This window comes from Leucopleurus acutus, assembly GCF_964270905.1.
Source record: "Leucopleurus acutus genome assembly, chromosome: 3".
NCBI lineage: Eukaryota > Metazoa > Chordata > Mammalia > Artiodactyla > Delphinidae > Leucopleurus > Leucopleurus acutus.
In genome coordinates, this window is record NC_139145.1 from 79,735,149 (window position 1) to 79,754,493 (window position 19,345).

The following is a 19,345-nucleotide window of genomic DNA, read 5'->3' on the forward strand; positions in this document are numbered from 1 at the left end:
AAGAAACCAGCGTCCTTTGCTTCACTTACCCTCTTGATTGAGAAGTTATTGTCAGCGCTATTCAGATACTTAAATTTCATTAAGAAACACCATATATTACATTTTTATCTTAATTTTCCCTTTCCTAACAGAATGATTAAAATGTCTTCTGACTGCAGACCTCAATAAAAGATTCAGCAATTTTACGTTATTTCCTTCTAATTTCAACTCATGGACATATGTTGAACATATCCTTTCATCTCTCAGGTCCTCTGTTTTCTAAACTGTGAAATGGGCATAGGGAGCTTGACTTCCCTCCAAGGTACATCCTGCGGAACTCACTAATTCATTACAATACATTAAACCTCACCTCCAAAATAAAACACACCATAAAAATGCAAAATATTACTATTAAATATTCAGAGTGAGTTTTTTCTCTGAATTTATTATCATGCTGCTCAAATGAATGCTAATAATGTAAACTCTGTGGGAAACAATTTCAGTTATTCATGGGAATAACATCTATAATGTGTTGCTGGTGGATATGCTGGGCAACGTATTTTCACCAATTCTGTATGATGGCTTCTGACAAAACCTCCCTCTCCAGGTAATGGGAAATGAAATGCTTTAGGGAGCTATTTCTTTTAAAAACTCTTCATCTGATATACAACTGTATAGGAAAGTTTCTGCAATGTGTCTAACTCCTTGTCTTCGAGGAGGCCAATTCACCTACATCAAACCTTCATATCCTCAATGAACGGGAAAGGCTGGAAGGCAAGAGGGCTATGCAGAGAAGGAAAAAGAAAGTGACATAAATCAAGAGAGAGAAGTCAAACATATCCTAACAGGGGTGAACACGGAAACTCATACAAAGGAAATGAAATAGGCACCAAATTGACAATTTATTACTTCAGGAAAGAACCTTCTGCATTCCAAATGAGTTGAAACTAGGAATAAAAAACTGGCATTAGGAAGATGTCATACATCTTACATAAAAGTGAAGATGTTACAATAATCAAAATGAAGTGAAAATAGAAAAATGATAAAAAATAAATGAGTAAATATGCCTATAAATACAAACTTCCTATACTGGGAAAATTATTTGTGAAATTCTTCATAATTTAGTGTTTCCTAGATAAGCATTGTTGATTATATGTGTAAAAACATACCAGAGGCACATTTTTGGCAAATATATTTCACTGGACACAGAGATCCTTATTTGTAGAGTGATCCCAGGTTTCTATTGTGAAATGCTTGGAAGGTCCTGAGTAAGACAATCAATCCCATACTTTGGTGACAGATCCAAGAAGTCAAAAATGTTGGCTGCTCAAAGTATTTCCTTAAGGCTCACCATTAGGAAGACACTTTTAATTGAACTCCAATTTTAATACCATTCCTTTGAGTAAAGACAGAGGTATTGCCTCCAAAACCCACTGTTCTTTCACATACTGCTATTAAGAGGCACCTAAAAAAGTGATTACCCAGACTGATCCAGTGATTTCACTTAGAATTTTTGAAAAAAAATTTTATGTAACAAGCTGTTTATAGCAAGATTATTTATCATGGTAAATTCAGGAAATATTCTTAAGGGTTCAATAATAGCTAATGAGGATATTATGCAACTATAAATTCAACAACTATGAGACCATGAAGAACTATTGAAAGTAATAATTTAAAAAATTGGAAATAATAGGTAACTGTATACACATACTTTTAAAATCTATAATTATATACATTCAAACATAAGAAAAAGTAAAATTAGATTCTGTTTAGAAATGTGTAAAACTATGAATAAATTTCAGCTTCTGTGATGTTTTAGTTTTAATTCTTGCATTTCACAGGAAAAGAAAATTAAGGTATTAAGGACCTATTTAACCCATTAGTACACTTGGGGTAAATAAATTTTTATTATTTAAGATAGATGTGTTTGACTGCAGAGTAGAAAAAATAGAAAAGCTAATTATATATTGAGTACCTACTGTGTGCCAGACACAAAAGTGATTTAAACTTATATCTCATTTAACTTTCACAACAAGCTTAAAAGATAGTTGCTAGACCTCTCCGTTATATATAAGAAAGCTAACAATAAAAGACCCCAAAACAACTTGTTTAATGTCCCAGAACTGGCAGAATAGAGATTCAAATTAAAGCCTGTCTGACTCACGTATTTTCCACACCATCCACATTTTCTCCTTCCAAATATTTGGGAATGCCTGTGAAGTGTAATTTTAGTTGGGATCTGCAGAAGAATTCTGGCCAGATGATCCACTGAAGAGCAAGATGAGACATGGCACCACCATATCTTGGAAGGGGAAGAGATGGTGGAAAGAGGTGATGCCGAAGGTACATTTTTACTAACTCAGAATCATATTTCTAACCAGGATTTCACATCTTTCATCTGTTGACACTTTGAGATAAAATACCCAATATTATACAAAATCAACGTAGATATTTTAATTCACAAGTAGCTTGATGCATCTGGGACCACTCTTCTCTCCTGGGAAGAAAAGTGCATGAAGTTCAAAATAACTATACTAGCTGGTGCCCCAAAGAGTACCTTCTTGACCTAACACCTGCTGCTTTTTAGGACTGATTACTTGGCAATAAAAGAGAGTGTAGGAAATCAAAAAGGGGACAAAATGAAGTTGTACGAGGCAGGAATATAGTCTTTAAAAGTGAGGACTTTTAGATAGATATTTAGGACTCCACATTATACAATTATAAAACATTTCCAGAGAGTTAGAATAAACCCATTAAAAATTCTCCTCATTGAAAAATCTTAGGTATATTGGCACCATTAAATCCCCTTTCCTGAGCTCCCTGGAAATGGGAACCTGTACTTTCCCTGAGTATAAGAAAGAGAGAAGGAGAAAAATGGAAATAAGTGAAAACGGTTGCAACACTGAGAGTCATCAATATGAGCCAAAAGGCTCCCTGGTGAGAGAGGATAGGTAGTTGATGTGAGGAGACACATATGTGAGTCAGACCATCCAGGGGTCATCTGCCTACACTGGTCATGTCTGAGACATCTGTTCACCAGGCTGTTGTGATCCCCAGATCTGGCATTTTCTGGAGACACGGGAGTGAAGGGATCTTGGTACCTAGGGATGGATTTCTCTAGTTAGAGTAAACAGGTATGGCTTTAATCTTGCCATCAATCAAGGCAAGACTTTAGAGCTCCATCAACCCCCTCAGAGGCTTTTGAGTGTTTCCTTATCTCACTGTTTCTGCACGGTGCCCTTCAAGCAGCACTATGGAATAAGGTTGGATGAACGAAAATGTATCTAATTACATCACCAATAAAAGCAGCAGAGTTACATGGGTATACATACAGAGATAAACATGGTCTTAAAAAGATATAAATATAAATGAAGATATAAATATAAATGGAAAACATCGACAGAACACTCTCTGATATAAATCACAGCAAGATCTTGTTTGATCCACATCCTAGAGTAATGAAAATAAAAACTAAAATAAACAAATGGGACCTAATTAACCTTAAAAAGCTTTTCCACAGCAAAGGAAACCATAAACGAAACGAAAAGACAACCCACAGAATGGGAGAAAATATTTGCAAACAAGTCAACTGACAAGGGATTAATCTCCAAAATATACAAACAGCGCACACAGCTCAATATCAAAAAAAAAAACAAATAACCCAATCAAAAAATGGGTGGAAGGTCTAAACAGACATTTCTCTGAAGAAGATATAGAGATGGCCAAGAGGCACATGAAAAGATGCTCAACATCACTATTAGAGAAATATAAATCAAAACTACAATGAGGTATCACCTCACACCAGTTAGAATGGCCCTCATCAAAAAATCTACAAACAATAAATGCTGGAGAGGCTGTGGAGAAAAGGGAACCCACCTACACTGGGTTGGTGGGAATGTAAATTGGTACAACCATTATGGAGAACAGTACGGAGGTTCCTTAAAAAACTAAAAGTAGAGCTAACATATGATCCAGAAATCCCACTCCTGGGCATATATCCAGAGACAACCATAATTTGAAAAGACACATGCACCCCAATGTTCACTGCAGCACTATTTACAATAGCCAGGACATGGAAGCAACCTAAATGTTCAATGACAGAGGAATGGATAAAGAAGATGCGGTACATATATACAAAAGAATATTACTCCACCATAAAAAAGAATGAAATAATGCCATTTGCAGCAACATGGATGGACCTAGAGATTGTCATACTGAGTGAAGTAAGTCTGGCAGAGAAAGACAAATATCATATGATATCACTTATATGTGGAATCTAAAAAATGGTACAAATGAACTTATTTACAAAACAGAAATAGTGTCACAGATGTAAAAAACAAACTTATGGTTACCAGTGGGGAGAAGGGGGTGATAAATTGGGAGACTGGGATTTACATATACACACTACTATATATAAAATAGATAACTTATAAGGACCTACTGTATAATACAGGGAACTCTACTCAATATTCTGTAATAACCTATATGGGAAAATAACCTGAAAAAGAATAGATATATATGTGTGTATATATATATGTGTGTGTGTGTGTATATATATATATATATATATATATATATATATGAATCAGTTTGCTGTACACTTGAAACTAACACAATGTTGTAAATCAACTATATTGCAATAAAAAATTTTTTAAAAGATAAAAAATATATAAATGGAATTAGTGGCTAAAAGTAAAATAATGTTTTAATTCCACTAATCAAGTCCTTATTTATGTTTCTCCTTTGGAGGATATAGACATTTAAATCTTGCAAATACCCTATACCTTAATTTTAATTATTAGTATCTTTATATGTTGCTCAGTTTTGTATCAATAAGGCAAAATTTTAAAAAAGAACTTGTGAAATTCAGGTATTACATGAATGTCTCAGGGGTGATAATGAAATAGGACATCTTAATTAGCAAGTCTTTTTAACTGGGACAAGAGGATAATTAATCATTAGTATTCATCTTCCCTTCTTGTACAACCTGGTTACATTTTAGCCAAGATGCATATACATACAGGTAATATGGCTTTGAGCTATTGTTTAAAAAACACTATATAACTGCAAACATTCTAGTTTAGCCTCTTAATAGATTGTTTTTAAACTCTGCCAACTTCCTTCACAGTCTAAACTTTGATCTGATTTCATGGACAATTGTATAGTTTCCTTCAGAGACAGTGTGATTTGCATATATCTACTTTGCTTTTCTTTGTTGATTTAATTCAAATTTCTACTTTGCTTTTCTTTGTTGGTTTAATTCTGCTCATCAAATCCTAAGATTGAAATGACTTGATTTTTCATTGTGTAGAAAATGCTAGTCACTCTTATTGAATGAGTTATTTAAAGCAAAAGATGAAGTTCAAAACTTCAGAAAGACGGCCCATTAAAAAGGAAAGGAGAAACTAGTTTGTGATGGGAAGAAACGTGCTTGTTGCAATAAAATTTAATTGTTTGTGCAAAGGAGATATTAATGAAGTTGAATTAGTTCAAAATTCTTTTTTTTTAAATGCTATATGTTTCAAATTATTGATAATGTGATAAGGAGCATATCTACCTGAATTCATCATATTAATTAATTTTATTAGAAATTTGAATTTCTATGCTCAATATAGTTATTCTTGATCTTTAAAAAGTACGCTTGAGTTGAAATTTTCTATGAATGACTTCTTTCTTTGCCTGTGTTTTTAGCATATGGATAAAATATATCTACTGATTGACAAAAAGAGTTGCATCACTGGGGAGTTAGAAAATACTAGTAGCTCAGCATTACTTCTCAGAAAGAATATTAGAGGAGATGCAATTATCTGAGTACAGAGTTTAGCCAACCATACATATGTTGTGTGTGTGTATGTGTATGTACATCTATCTATCTACCCATCAGTCAATCGGCCAATCAATCATTTATTAGGATATTAGCCTGCTTTTCCTGAGAGCCATTCCTATCTCTTCAGAGTGGCTCATAACATGGTAGGGGACACTAAAGCAGTAATGGACTCAGTAAAGCTAACGTCTTTTTCATTACCTGTTTCTTTTAACAATTGGAGGTCTCAGTTCTTCTGTTCTTTCTCACTTATGCCTTTTTGTCCTCTGGGACATAGATGTGTTAAAACTAAGGAGATGATGTAATTTATCTTTCAGCTTGGGACAAGGACACATTTGAGAGTGAAAGGAGACACCTTTAATTACACAACTGGGCAAATGGCATAAACCAGCAGAGTCCCAGGAAAATAGGGATCTATGGTCACCCTGTCAAAGACACATTTAAACTCCAACTGCATCCAACTGTCAGTTTACTTTTATTCACGAATCTTATGACTTTTTTGTATGTTTATGGCAGTTTCCAATTTGAAAGATTAGCTGACTTTATGTTTACTTCAGGACAGCCAGCCATTATGGCCCCTAGATTTATAAGTGTTGGCTCTGAGCTCACAGATGTCTTGTTTGGTAATAATAGAAATATTTATGACTTTTTCTGTCAAATGTGGCACGTTATTACCTGTAAATTGCCAGATGCATTGTTTAAAGTTTCCAGATGGATCAGTGTTCAGCTGCTGTTACTATAATTTCATGGTGTGTGCTCTGTCCTATCATTCTTGAGAAATATTCTCTTCCAGGTGGCAATTTCTCTTCTCATTCCCAAATTACCGTAACATTTTAAGCAAGCCAATGAATAGTTTATTATAAAAGTACCATTGTGATACTAAAAAAACTAAGTGAAGAAAACATCCCCCCATACATTTACCATTGGACCCGTTTCTACCCTAAGAACTAAATGAGCTGGATCAAAAGTTGATGTTAAAAAACATGTTTTGTCCTATTAATCCTTACCACTATGAGGCAATGCAAAAATTGCATACTGAAGTTGAATGCCATGACTTTTGGCTGGTTCCTTCTCAGTTTTCAGGTCTCCACTCAAGTAGCATCTCATCAGAGATACTTTCCTTAAGCAAACTCTCTGACATGGTTTCTCCCATTTAATCTCAGAAAACTTACATCACTATTTAATTTTAAATATAAAATTCTTCGAGTTCCATTATCGTTGATTTAGTTTAATTGTATATCATTTCCTAAAATAGTTGAAGACTCACTGAAGCCAGGAAATGGGGAGTAGAGGCTGGGGCCTTATTTGTTTAGTTCATGAAATTTAGTAGGAGATCAATATGTGTGAAATAAGCAACTAAGTGATTGGATGACTAAATGAATGTGCTCCTTTCAGAAGTACAGGGACTTGCTTATTTGAAGAGATATTTCACTTTCCAATGTGATGGGAGTACCATAAGAACTTTATACAGGTATTATTCCCCTTTGATTCTGTCCTTCCCCTTTTAGTTCCATTAAATATATTATTCAGACAATAAAATTCTGAAAGATGGGGCTTTCAGAGATGTAATCAGGGCTACCTCTCAAATATTCAGGGACTGTAGAAGCCAGACATAAGAATGGCAGCCATTCCCATGATTCACTTGGAAGGGAATCTGCTGCTACTGTTGAGCCAGGCTCCTGACCACAGTTGATTGGAGAGGAGTATCACACAGCTCAAAAAGAAATTCACGTATAGGTTTGCCAGTGGCCTTCACTGTCATGTAATGGTGAAATACCAAATAGGGAAGGTGGATTAAATGGAAAACTCAGAAGAAATGGTTGACTTGGTTTAAATGGAGAGTAAACAGGACAAGCCAAGTGATAATGATAGGAACATATGAAAAGCAATGACTTTCTGCTGCTGAGAAGTTAACAAAATAATCCCTTCAGCAAAACTTCCAAGGGTACTTGGAACCTATCTTGAAGCGTGGTTTTCCTGCAGCTCCTACTCTTTCTCAGAGGCCCAGGTGTTTGTCTTTCACTAGGTTTCTCAAAGGCTTGACCGACCCATGTGGTTCTGATGTGTTCTTACCATAAACTTTCTATTGTTGGAAAAACCTGAATGAGTTCATTTCTCATAAAGAGATGAGCACTGTATAATCCCATGTAATATAAAATCTCCTCCCCAAATTATATTTGACTTAAAATTATCTCTGTAGCTTGCATGAGAAAAAAATGACCTGTTAGACATTATGGGAAATCACAACATTCTAAATAAAGTTTTGATATATTATTATCAGGATGGCTGGAAAGGTACTACCCAATCCAGACTTCATTTTGGGGAACCAGGAAGGTGAAATGTCACTTCCCATATTCAGCCAATGAACCAAAGACAGCAGTTTCCAATGTCCCTCTTACTTCCTCTTCTGCTGTTTTCTTTATTCCTTTCCCCTCCTCTCCCTCTTCTTCCCATTCTTCTGATATTTGTTTTTGATCTTCTTTTCTTCCTCCTTCTCCCCTCCTCTCTCTCTAGCTCTCCCTTTCTGATTCTACCTTATTAGAGTGCTGTTACTATTTTTCCAGTCAAAGGTATAAGTGATCAGGGCTTCCCTGGTGGCGCAGTGGTTGAGAGTCCACCTGCCGACGCAGGGGACACGGGTTCGTGCCCTGGTCCGGGAAGATCCCACATGCCGTGGAGCAGCTAGACCCATGAGCCATGGCCGCTGAGGCTTCGCGTCCGGAGCCTGTGCTCCGCAACGGGAGAGGCCACAACAGTGAGAGGCCCACATAACGCAAAAAAAAAAAAAAAAAAAAAAAAAAAACAGTATAAGTGATCACTATTACTGTGTTTTTTAATCTTTGGCTACTATTGCACCAATATTTAACCTAGAAAATGATGATGTAAACAAAAAGTTGCATGCAAGATTTGTTGTAGGACATTTAATATTCAGAAAATTGACTGCATATAATGGATATGTGTGTGTTTCATGTATGTCCTTATACATACTGTCAATAACTAATTAGTGGGTGTTAATTATAAAGGTAATGAAATGAATAATTATTTTTTACAAGTGTACCTTTATTCTTTGATGGTAGGTTTGAAACAGTTTAATGCAATAAACTTACTTGCAAAGGGAATTACCATGTATCTGATTTGTAGACATAAGTTTGTAAAGAGAAATACAGCAAAGTCATAGATTACTACTGTATCTATGTATTTTGTCACCATTATATTATCATTACAGTGACAGGGCTGAACGTCACCACAAACAAGACTTGCAAGTATATTTCTTAATGGTAAATAATGTTAATTAATTTTGAGGCACATTAGTATGTGACTCAAAACTCAATCTGGAATTTTATTTTTGTGTAATTAAAATGAATTAATTCATAAAGAATCATTTTAAATTTCTATAGAAAAATGAACCTCTTAAAGGTTTTATCTTTAGGTTAATTAAAAATGGGTTGCTCCATTTCTGGGTTAATTACTGAAACTTAGAGTCCATAAAGAGACATAATGAAAGAAATACATTTGTTGTCTATGACCTTCTAAATCCATGGTGAATTCATGAAATGTCTTGTCTGCACATAGGGGATGCACAATTCAAGTCATCACACGAAGGGCTTTTTTATCCAGTTGAATGGAAAACAAATTGGCTCTCCTTAATTTATTTCTTTGGGGAAGAGATATTCACTGAATTTTATTGTTTGTACCATAAGCCATTATTTGTCAGAAACTTTCCAAGCTTCATTTTCTGCTAGCATTTTGCTGACTAAACCAATCATTTGCAATAGCAACCATCAATATAAAAGTTGAGGTTGGCTCCATTCCATTTAGGCATTTGATTTCAAAGGTTGGACTGGACTGCCCTATGCAGGAAACATTGTACCATTGGGTGTGTCATTCAGTTAAGCTAACAGAAACTTGTGATTCTATGTTCCTTCAATACCGAAGTTGTTAGTACCTTTTAAAGCCAAGTCTCTGTATCTTATTTTGGTCTCTACAAGCTCCGTCCATCTGCAAATCTGTGCTAGGATTGTGTGATAAGCAACCAGAGGTGTCTGTCTCTGGACTCTTCCAGCCTAGTTCACATTCATCTACTCTTTATTCCTCTGATCCCCCTCACCCACACATCTTTTAAAAAACACAAATCAGGTATCGCGCATTGCTTTAAACCCTCCAAAGACTTCTCATTAAAATTAGAATAAAATTCTAAGTCTTTTTGTGCTGTACAAGACCCGACGTGACCTACTCCTCCTTATTTCTTTGGCCTCGTCTCCTACCAATTTTCTCCATATTCATGAAGCAAACCCCAGCCACAGTAACTGTCACTTGAATGTGCTGAGCATTTTACTGGATTAGAGTGTCTTGTATTTTTTGTTCCCTCTACTGATGGCTGACTCCAAATCTTTGCTGGCTCCTTACCACGCAGATCTTTGTTTAAATGTTGCTTTTTCAGAATGACCTTTTCTGAATTCCTTTTTTAAACCCCAACTGTGTCACTCTATTTTATTAGTTCATTTAATTTTCCTGATTGCATATATTGCTAGCTCCAACTGTCTTATGCATTTTTTTGTTTACTTGTGTATTGATTTCTCCATTCCCTAAAAGAATATATGGTTCATAAGGTCAATAATTGGTTAGTGTTGAATAGATGAATGAATACAAAAATGAATTCTTTCTCTCATTCTAGGTTTTTAAAAAAATTTTCATTTTCTCTTGCATTTACTATTATCATCAGTTCTTCAGGTTCCTTTCTTGGCAACCCGATTTAGGACTGCAATCTGTGCGTCTGACTTGGACACCTGTCTAGTCCATAACCTCAGCACAGTGTATCCCAGTTAAGGGTAAGCGAATCCTTGGGATATGCCTTAGTGCCCTGGCAACCTGAAGAGAAGTGTCCAATTCTTCCACAGTCTCCATACCAATGGAGAGGAAGAATGGATCTCTTTGTAATTATTTTTAATTAAGCCAAAAGACTACACTGGGTTATATCAAGGTCAATTTTTTTCCCATGTGGGAAATATGCAGTTATAAAGCCTCTGCTGGAGCCAGCCTATAATGGCTTGCAAGAGCCAGTTGTTAAATATTCAGGAATTTTGAGAGCCATTTGTTAAACTCACATGGAAGAAGTATTTACACTACAAAAGTTGGCATCTTGGACATATTAGAGCCTTTTTCTCCTCAGAGATACAGTTTATCAGCCTATCACCAAATATATTATTGTTTTCATGACTATCTTCAGGTGAATTTTGCACTGGTGTGAGGGCAAGTCTACTCTTTTCCCTATGAAGTATGTAATGAGACTTCTGGTTGTTGAAGGCATGTCTAAAGATCATCCTAAACTGTGATCTGTCATCCATACAAAGTTCAGAATACCCACATGACTCACTCTTAAAAACACCTAAACATTCTCATACTGATGAGGTATAGGAGGATCTATAGTAATGATTCACTTTTGTGTTAATCATACAGGACAGACACTGCTGCGCTGCATACCCTGTTCTGACATGAAAGATTGGAGCAGGGCAATAGTCATCTAAGGTCAGAAGGTACATGACTTTAGCCATCAAGTCTTAGAGCTCAAACTAATAGGATGAACAATAATCTGTTAATCTTCCATGATAATCAGCCTCTTGGGATTTCAAAAATCTAAGCTTTTGTTTCACCCAGTTAGGAAATTTTCTTTGTTCTTTCAGTGTCAGTATGCACTGGCAATACTGGTGTTAGGGGATTGTCATGGTGCAGGACAGCAACAGGAAGAGCTGGAATTTCCTACCTCTTCCTGGGGAGACAGCTATGAGTTTCAGAAGAGTCAGCTCGGTATTGATAGACTGTATAAATAATCAAGGCCAGCTGGCTTGCCATTCCCAGTATTTCTCCTCTTCCTCAAACTGGAGCCTTATGAATCCCACTTGCGAGTAAAGACTGCTATAGTCTCTGAACATTAATTCCTAACCTCCGGTGTAAGGGACCGAAATCTGCTACGTCATCCAGCACACGGCCTCCAGACTAGTCTCTTACCACAGTTGCAACTGTAACCCAGCATATCAGCCCAAATGATTAGGGAGCTAATCAGTGGGTCTCAGGACCTAACCGGAAAGGTGCCCAGGTCCACAGTAGCACAGAAGCTGGATCTTGCTTTTGCACTTCTCCCGTTTCCCAGTGATTCTTAAGCACTGTCTTTTCCCCTTCCATTTTCCTATAAGAGGATGCAACTTATTCCATCCAAGAAGATGGAGCAGAAATCAAAGCCTAAGGCACTGTGATCTTGATAAAACTACAAGGCATGTACTATGATGCATGACTGGCTCTGAGAACATCATCATTTCAAGCGTGCAAAGCTCTCCTGCCCATCCAAACACAATCCATTTGTAGAGAATATGCAATGTGTATCTGCTCACCCTTATACATGTAGCGCTTCACATGTTCTTATCACACACTAGATGCTCAATAAACTTGGTTGAGTAAATAAACAAATGAATTTCTCAAAAAAGGAGGTGGAGACTCTCCATTTCTTTTTGAGTAGGTTATTAGCATTGTCTCTGACAGAAAAATGGAAGTTAATCTCATTAGTTGGAATGTAAAAATGTATCTGACCTTTCACCTTGAAGTCTCTTTCTTAAAATATGGGCAGATAAGGTGAATATGCTCACCACCTTGAACTTTGACCTGGGTAATTGTGGCCCTGTCTTCCAGCCCATAAGAATCTTTGGCTGACAAATGTCAGACATTCCCAGAGGACCAGGTAGGCTTAAATAGGGAAGAAGGACAATCAGACAAAGGGTATAGGAAAAATGATGTAACATCCTCAGCCTAAATAAGGGTTATAGCCTTAATTCTATAGGGGGAACTCTTGATTTGTAATAACTGGCAACTGGAAATTAATTTTCCACACAGCATGGGCCAAAGAAATCAGTACAGGAGAAGGAATCAGAACTGATTTTGGTTCTGCCTCTATCATTTACTAAGCTATGTGGAATTACGTCAATCAAATAAGTTGTGTGGATACCACTTGTCTCACCTGTAAAACAGGAATCTTAACATTTGTTAAAGGGATTCCAAAAAAATTCAAAAACCACTCAGTAATGTATTTTAAGATTTATTCATTTGTTCAATAATTATTTACTGAGTGTAAAATTTTTTTTTTTTTTTTTTTTGGTATGCGGTCCTCTCACTGTTGTGGCCTCTCCCGTTGCGGAGCACAGGCTCTGGACACACAGGCTCAGTGGCCATGGCTCACGGGCCCAGACACTCCGCGGCATGTGGGATCTTCCCGGACCGGGGCACGAACCCGTGTCCCCTGCATCGGCAGGCGGACTCTCAAACACTGCGCCACCAGGGAAGCCCTGAGTGTAAAATTTTATAACAAATTTGCAAATTCTATTGTCAGGTATAATTGTATGGTACTTACACATATTGTATGATGTTGTACCTATGTTATTTTTACTGTTGTTACTAAGAATTAGAATGGAACAGTGTAATAGTCTCACCTCAAGGTACAGAGAGTTCTTTACACGTCTGGAACCTCGAATGCCAGCAGCGAATTGTATCTACAACCTTCTCTTGACCCCGCCCAGATAGGAGTCAGGAGGAGCTGTATAAAAATAACTATAGGGGAAACAATTTTTTACTTCTCTCTTCTAATGTATTGACCTTGTGAACCTCAGTGCTGTTGAAATTGTGAGGAATGACAAGGATGCCAAAACTGAAGAAGGCTTCAATTGCCTATCTTGTCAAATGAAGTCTATCTTGACAAATGAAGAATCGTCTATCAATGTAAATATGACTCAACAATTTAGATCTTCCATTTTGAATCAAAATGGCAGGGAAATTTGTTCAGACACTGAAGAGATAAGAGAATCACTGTTAACAATTTCTCTAAAGGTTCTAATAGAAAGTTAAGTTGAAAGTGGTCACCAGAGCATATAAAATTCCACACCAAACTGCCCACAGACCACCTCAGCTTTTCTCTAACTTGAAGAAATCAACTTCCTGCTCTACATTTGCTTGATCACCCACCTACAAGGTTTGAATGCAAAAATTGTATCGTTTGGTAATGCAAAGAACACAAAGGAATTTTTACAAGGCCTTAAATTTTTTCCACTGCCTTCTTATCTGAAAACTGAGCTGTACCTTTTTTTGAATGTGAATTGTGGTTCTAAGAGGTTTTCAGCTTAAATATATATATATATATATATATATATATAAAATTTTAAAACCTATTTCGATGATTTGCTTCTATGGACTGGGATGTCTGCCTTTCAGCCAGGCCTGCATACCTTTTTAGTAAAGTCAGAGACAGACAACTCCAAAACTGTTCTGCCATCATTTCACACCAGTTTTCAATGGGTTGCCCAAGGAAAATAAAATATATACCTCAATTATCAATCGTTAGCCTATCTTGGCAAAGGTGAACTGAGCAATCTCTGTATTTCAAAAGCCAATGTAGATGAAGGCACACCTAAATTTTTCAGCAATATCTTATACACTTGGAAAGAGACATACATATTTACCTTGGGACTGCATTTATTTATTGTGCCAGTAACCAGCTTATTAGAAAGCTCTAACCTCTTGACAGTTGTCCTGAGGACCAGAAATAGTTCTACCTAGGTCAGAAGTTAATATCAAAAAAATGCACCACACCCTATTTTTGAAATCTGCTACACGACCTCAAAGATGTTTGAAACCTAGAGTGTGCCTCAAAATGGGCTTAACGTACACAAGTCAGTACAGGACAGGGATGAGCTTACGATAACAATCTTCCTTCCTGTGGGGGTCATAGCTCGCTATCTCAAAGAAACTTCATCAAGAAGATATGAACTCAGCTTTCAGGGCAAGGACTTTTAAAAGAATAAGAAATTTGTATGAAATAGTCTGTAGTCAGCATAATATTTCCTCTTCTCTATTCTCTACCTCATTCCTTCTTCTGACCTCACCATTGATTTATTTTAGTTCTTGTGAAAAGTAAACAAAAAATATAAAGAATGATAGGAATTCAATCCAAAATTGAAGCTTGGGATTTATTAGAGGGTGGAGTTCAGCCACATGTCACATCCTGGTTTCAGACCAGAACAAAAATTGATTTCTCTGTATTATGTTATGGAGACACAATACTCTGAGCCAAAGGTTAATTTAAAATTCCTTACTTTGCATTTCTTGCTTGTTTTCTGGTTTATTTTTTACTCTTAACTATGTACACCTCTGCCTCCTTTCTTCCTCTGCTCTCCTCTCTCTCAACCCTTATTTCTCTTCATCCCCTACTCCCACTTTTTATATAGAGTGACCTTGTTTAATTATTAACATGACCCACAGGTTAAAAAGCAGAAGGAACAGTGATCAAAGTTCAGCCAATCCATATATCACACATCTCCTAACACTGAATACATAAAAAAAAAATCTATCTTTAAAAGTGAGGACTTTAATAAGTTTACTTGAAGATCTAAAGAATTTATGAACACCATGTGTTCTATATGCTCATTTTATCAACTTCTAAAATATTGTATATATGTGTGTATTGATATATACATATATATATTTACCTGCTTTGAATAATTACAAAACTCTAATTACATAATTTTTAGAATTATCGTGGTCGTATAAACTTCAGATCCTAACGTTCTACAACAGAATAGAGAATATGTTATACAACTGGGAATAGTGCGGCCAGATACTCTGCTCAAGACTCAGAGCATTTTTGGCAATTTCATTAGCCTCACTGTATGGGAATCTGAGTACTCAGACATCCTAATCCATAGTTTGAACACAGTCATTTTAAATCTATTTTATCGAAGAAAAGGCATTATTTAAAAAATGTTTATTTACAAAATTTAAGTAATAGGAATAATTTATCACCCTGGAATTTTGGCATTTCCCGCCTCACTTTTTTGTCAGCTGGAATAGAGGGGTGATCTTGCTTCCTTCTATTACATTTTAATTCATATCTCTTTTCCTCAAGCTCCTTGGTGTGGCCAATCACTGACCCTGGGAAATATACATACCCAGTGATGTGATTTCACTTTTTTGTTTCTGATTCTAGAAATTTGTAAAGAATAAATGGAAGTGTGTTGTTTTTCAACAATGAGAAAATAAATATGGGATGGAGTGTTATGTTATAATGTTAGTTTAAAATAGAATAATAAATCAATAAATAAACCAATAAATTGCTGCTCAGATCGACAAAGCAAGCTTGAGTCGTGCACTTTTGTTAAAAGATCATATGTGCATAAATAAAGCCCTAAGGGAAGGTTCGACACTTGAACGATCTTCTCCTTGTCTGGTCATGATGGCAGTTTTCAAAAAAAAAAAAAAATTTATCACAATCACCAAAAACTATGTACAATAAGAGAATGAGACTCAGATGTTCCCTCTTTGTCCATAAGGAACTGTTTCAACGTGCATGGGCTTCACTGGATGACCATCTTCAGTATTAGATGCTGGGGTTTTCTTCCCTTCCTCTTTATCTGAAAATGGGGCCACCACTGTTTTCAACTCCCAGCCACACCAGTAGTTTCCCTTCCCCTACAGTTCAGCAAAGCAGATACTCTTGGAAAAGTGGTGTTTATGAAAAGGAAGTGAACAATTCAGAATAGATCTTTTTACTAGATCATACACAGGTCACAAAAGTCACTAAAAGTGGGGTGTATACTGATTGAATCTAAAATGATTATCTCATTCTTTGCATCAGTCCAATGCCCATTCATTTATATCAGCAACTGCCCCCTGCCCTCCCTGACTGAACTGGCAGGTCCTGCTTTAACTGACTTCCTCTCTCTGAAGGCTTTGAGAATAATATCTTCCTTCCTTGTTTAAAAAAGAAAAGAACAACAACAAACCCTCTTTATTGTATGTCTCTGAAATATCAGTCATCTCATCTCATCTCAGATTCTACTTTATTTCTAGATACTATGTCTGCTTCTCTTTTGCTGACCTTGAGTAGAACTCTATCACCAAGGCTGTGGTTTTCTATGAATGATAGTTTTGGAAAATTGCTAGAATTGACTCTCATGCTGAACCTTAAGACTAGTGAAGCCTAATTTTTACTCCTAACTATTACAGCTCCCTCGGTACAATTTTGCTCTCAGGATTCTCCAAGCTTCGGAAGGTCATCCTAAGGCCAGACTACTACATGATTACACAGAGTGGACCAACAATCAACTATGTCCTCTAACGCTTTCACTGATGTTCTCGTCTTCAAATCCCATCAGAATGATAACTTATAAATGTTCCGTAGACTCATCCACTAAACTTTCTCAATCAGTCTCCTACTTTCCCTAGACATTTTTCATTTCCTTCTCTGAGGGGACACTTGGTTTGATTAAACTTCCCACTTATTTGAACTACCTCCTTTTTTTTAAACAGAAGCAAATATTAGAACATACTTTCTCAAATCTCCCATTACTTTATATGGATCCTATTTCTACATTCACCTATCTTTCTTCATCCTTCAGCAACTGCTATCATCATATTATTCTCACCTCTACTACAAAGCTATAGGGAGAATTGGCTATGTTTATTTCAGTATATTTTCTTAGAGTCTCTTTTCTACATGTGTTGCATAAGCGTTATTTTTCCTCTAAAGTATAATCCAATATCTCCAAGTATTATTTTAATATGAATATTGACCCAAAATCTCCATGAAGAAGTGGAACCATTAAGTTTTTTCTCTTATGATTCTTTGCTCTTTTTCTTGTTTCATTGTCAATAACTACTCTCTCTCTCCAAGTAAAAATTTTCAGAGACTTCATGACATTTTGTTTTTTAACCTCATCCTTTCTTGATACCCTCTCCCATGTTTCCTCCACACACAAATACACTCAGACCCAAGCATATACATGTGCAAGTCAGTAGACAGGAAGTGATATGTATTGTTTGTTTTCTGTTTTAGTGCCAGTCCATAATAATAAGAAAGAGTGATGGAAGGGGCAAAAGTGGACAAGGAAAATGACAGAAACACAACATTCTAGAACTGGGAATGACTTCAAGAGGAACAAAATAAAGAGAAATGTGACAAAGACCCAACAGAGAAAAATTGGCTGCTTGTCTTATAACAATTCAAATAATAAAAACTAAAGTTATATAAGAACCACCCTGCTTGGTCCTGCTCTGTGAGCCAGCTGACCTGACACAGAGGTTACCTACTCTTACACCTAGACTGTTTTCAAAGACTGATCATGTACCTGCCTTAAAATTTTTTTAAAGGTAGCAACCTAGAAAAAAGAACTAGAAAATACATTCCCCCCTCACATTTTTATGTATTTTAATAGCTCAAACCATTTTTCATTATATTACCTCATACCTATCATAAATATTTACTAGAATAACTCTTTCTTTTTTCCAATATAGGAATCTATTACCTTTGAAGCTGAATCGATATTTTGAGCCTGCTTGAATACCATGAAATTGGCATCTCCCAAATATCGGACCTAAGAAAAGGTTAATAAAATAGCCTAATTGCTATTTTGTGTATTACCACAATTGTGACTGTCACCCAAATCATATAAAATTCAACTTTCAAAGAAATTTGTCCCTGCACTTTATCTTGTGTCAGTATTTTCTTCATTTTTAAGGCTTCCCATCACCCCACATCTGCATATATATTGTTTCTTTCCACCCTGTGATTCTTCTTTTCCCTCTGACCAGTTTATCCTCCTTTTTTCAATCTTGTCATTCTGGATTTTTATCTTTCACAAGTCCCAGGGCCTGACATAGAATCTGTTATGATGTTAAAGTGAAAAAGATCAATATCATTGTTGAAGAAAATCCGAGTAATGCAGTATTATTGGCTTGAACATTTTAGTACGTTAGATGCTCCCTGAAACTAGGATTTTAGAATTAGGAGTGCTATATGACTTAGAAATTCACTTCTCCTTCCCTTCCCTTCCCTTCCCTTCCCTTCCCTTTCCTTCCCTTCCCTTCCCTTCCCTTCCCTCCTTCCTTCTCTCCCTCTTCCTCCCTCCTTCCTTCCCTCTCTCTCTCTTTCTGAAGGTCATCATAGTTGAGGATACAAACGTGTGGCACTAAAAGACCTGATAAACGCAAATGTTGTTGGGTCAGACAAAGATATATGCTATTTATGGTGGAAATATGAAATTTACCAAAGAATTCAATGGCAAGCAATCAGTTTCAAAGTTAAGGCAATACAGATTTAAGAAAGGACTTTTTGGCATAGGGTAATGAATTCTTATGTGATAAATTGTCCTGTTTATTCTAATTGGTTTCCATTTTGTCTCTGGTTTGATTTTGCATCAAAGAAATTTTAGCACCTCCAGCCCCAGGCCCTTAATTTTCTGAAAGAACATCTGCCACACATGGGCAGCTGTATGCTGTAACTGACATGAAGAAATAAAGAAAAGGCATATTCTCCAGTCAAACTGCATTGTACTACTGAAGATATTTTGACTACTCTTAGCTAAATCAGGAGTAGCAGATTTAAACTCTAAGATGCTATCTTATGTTATTAATATTGGTTATCTGCTGGAACATGAGAACTTCAAAGCTAATGTTTCCTAGATACTCAAACATTTTCCTAAAATCTGCTAGTTACTTAATATGAAAGCA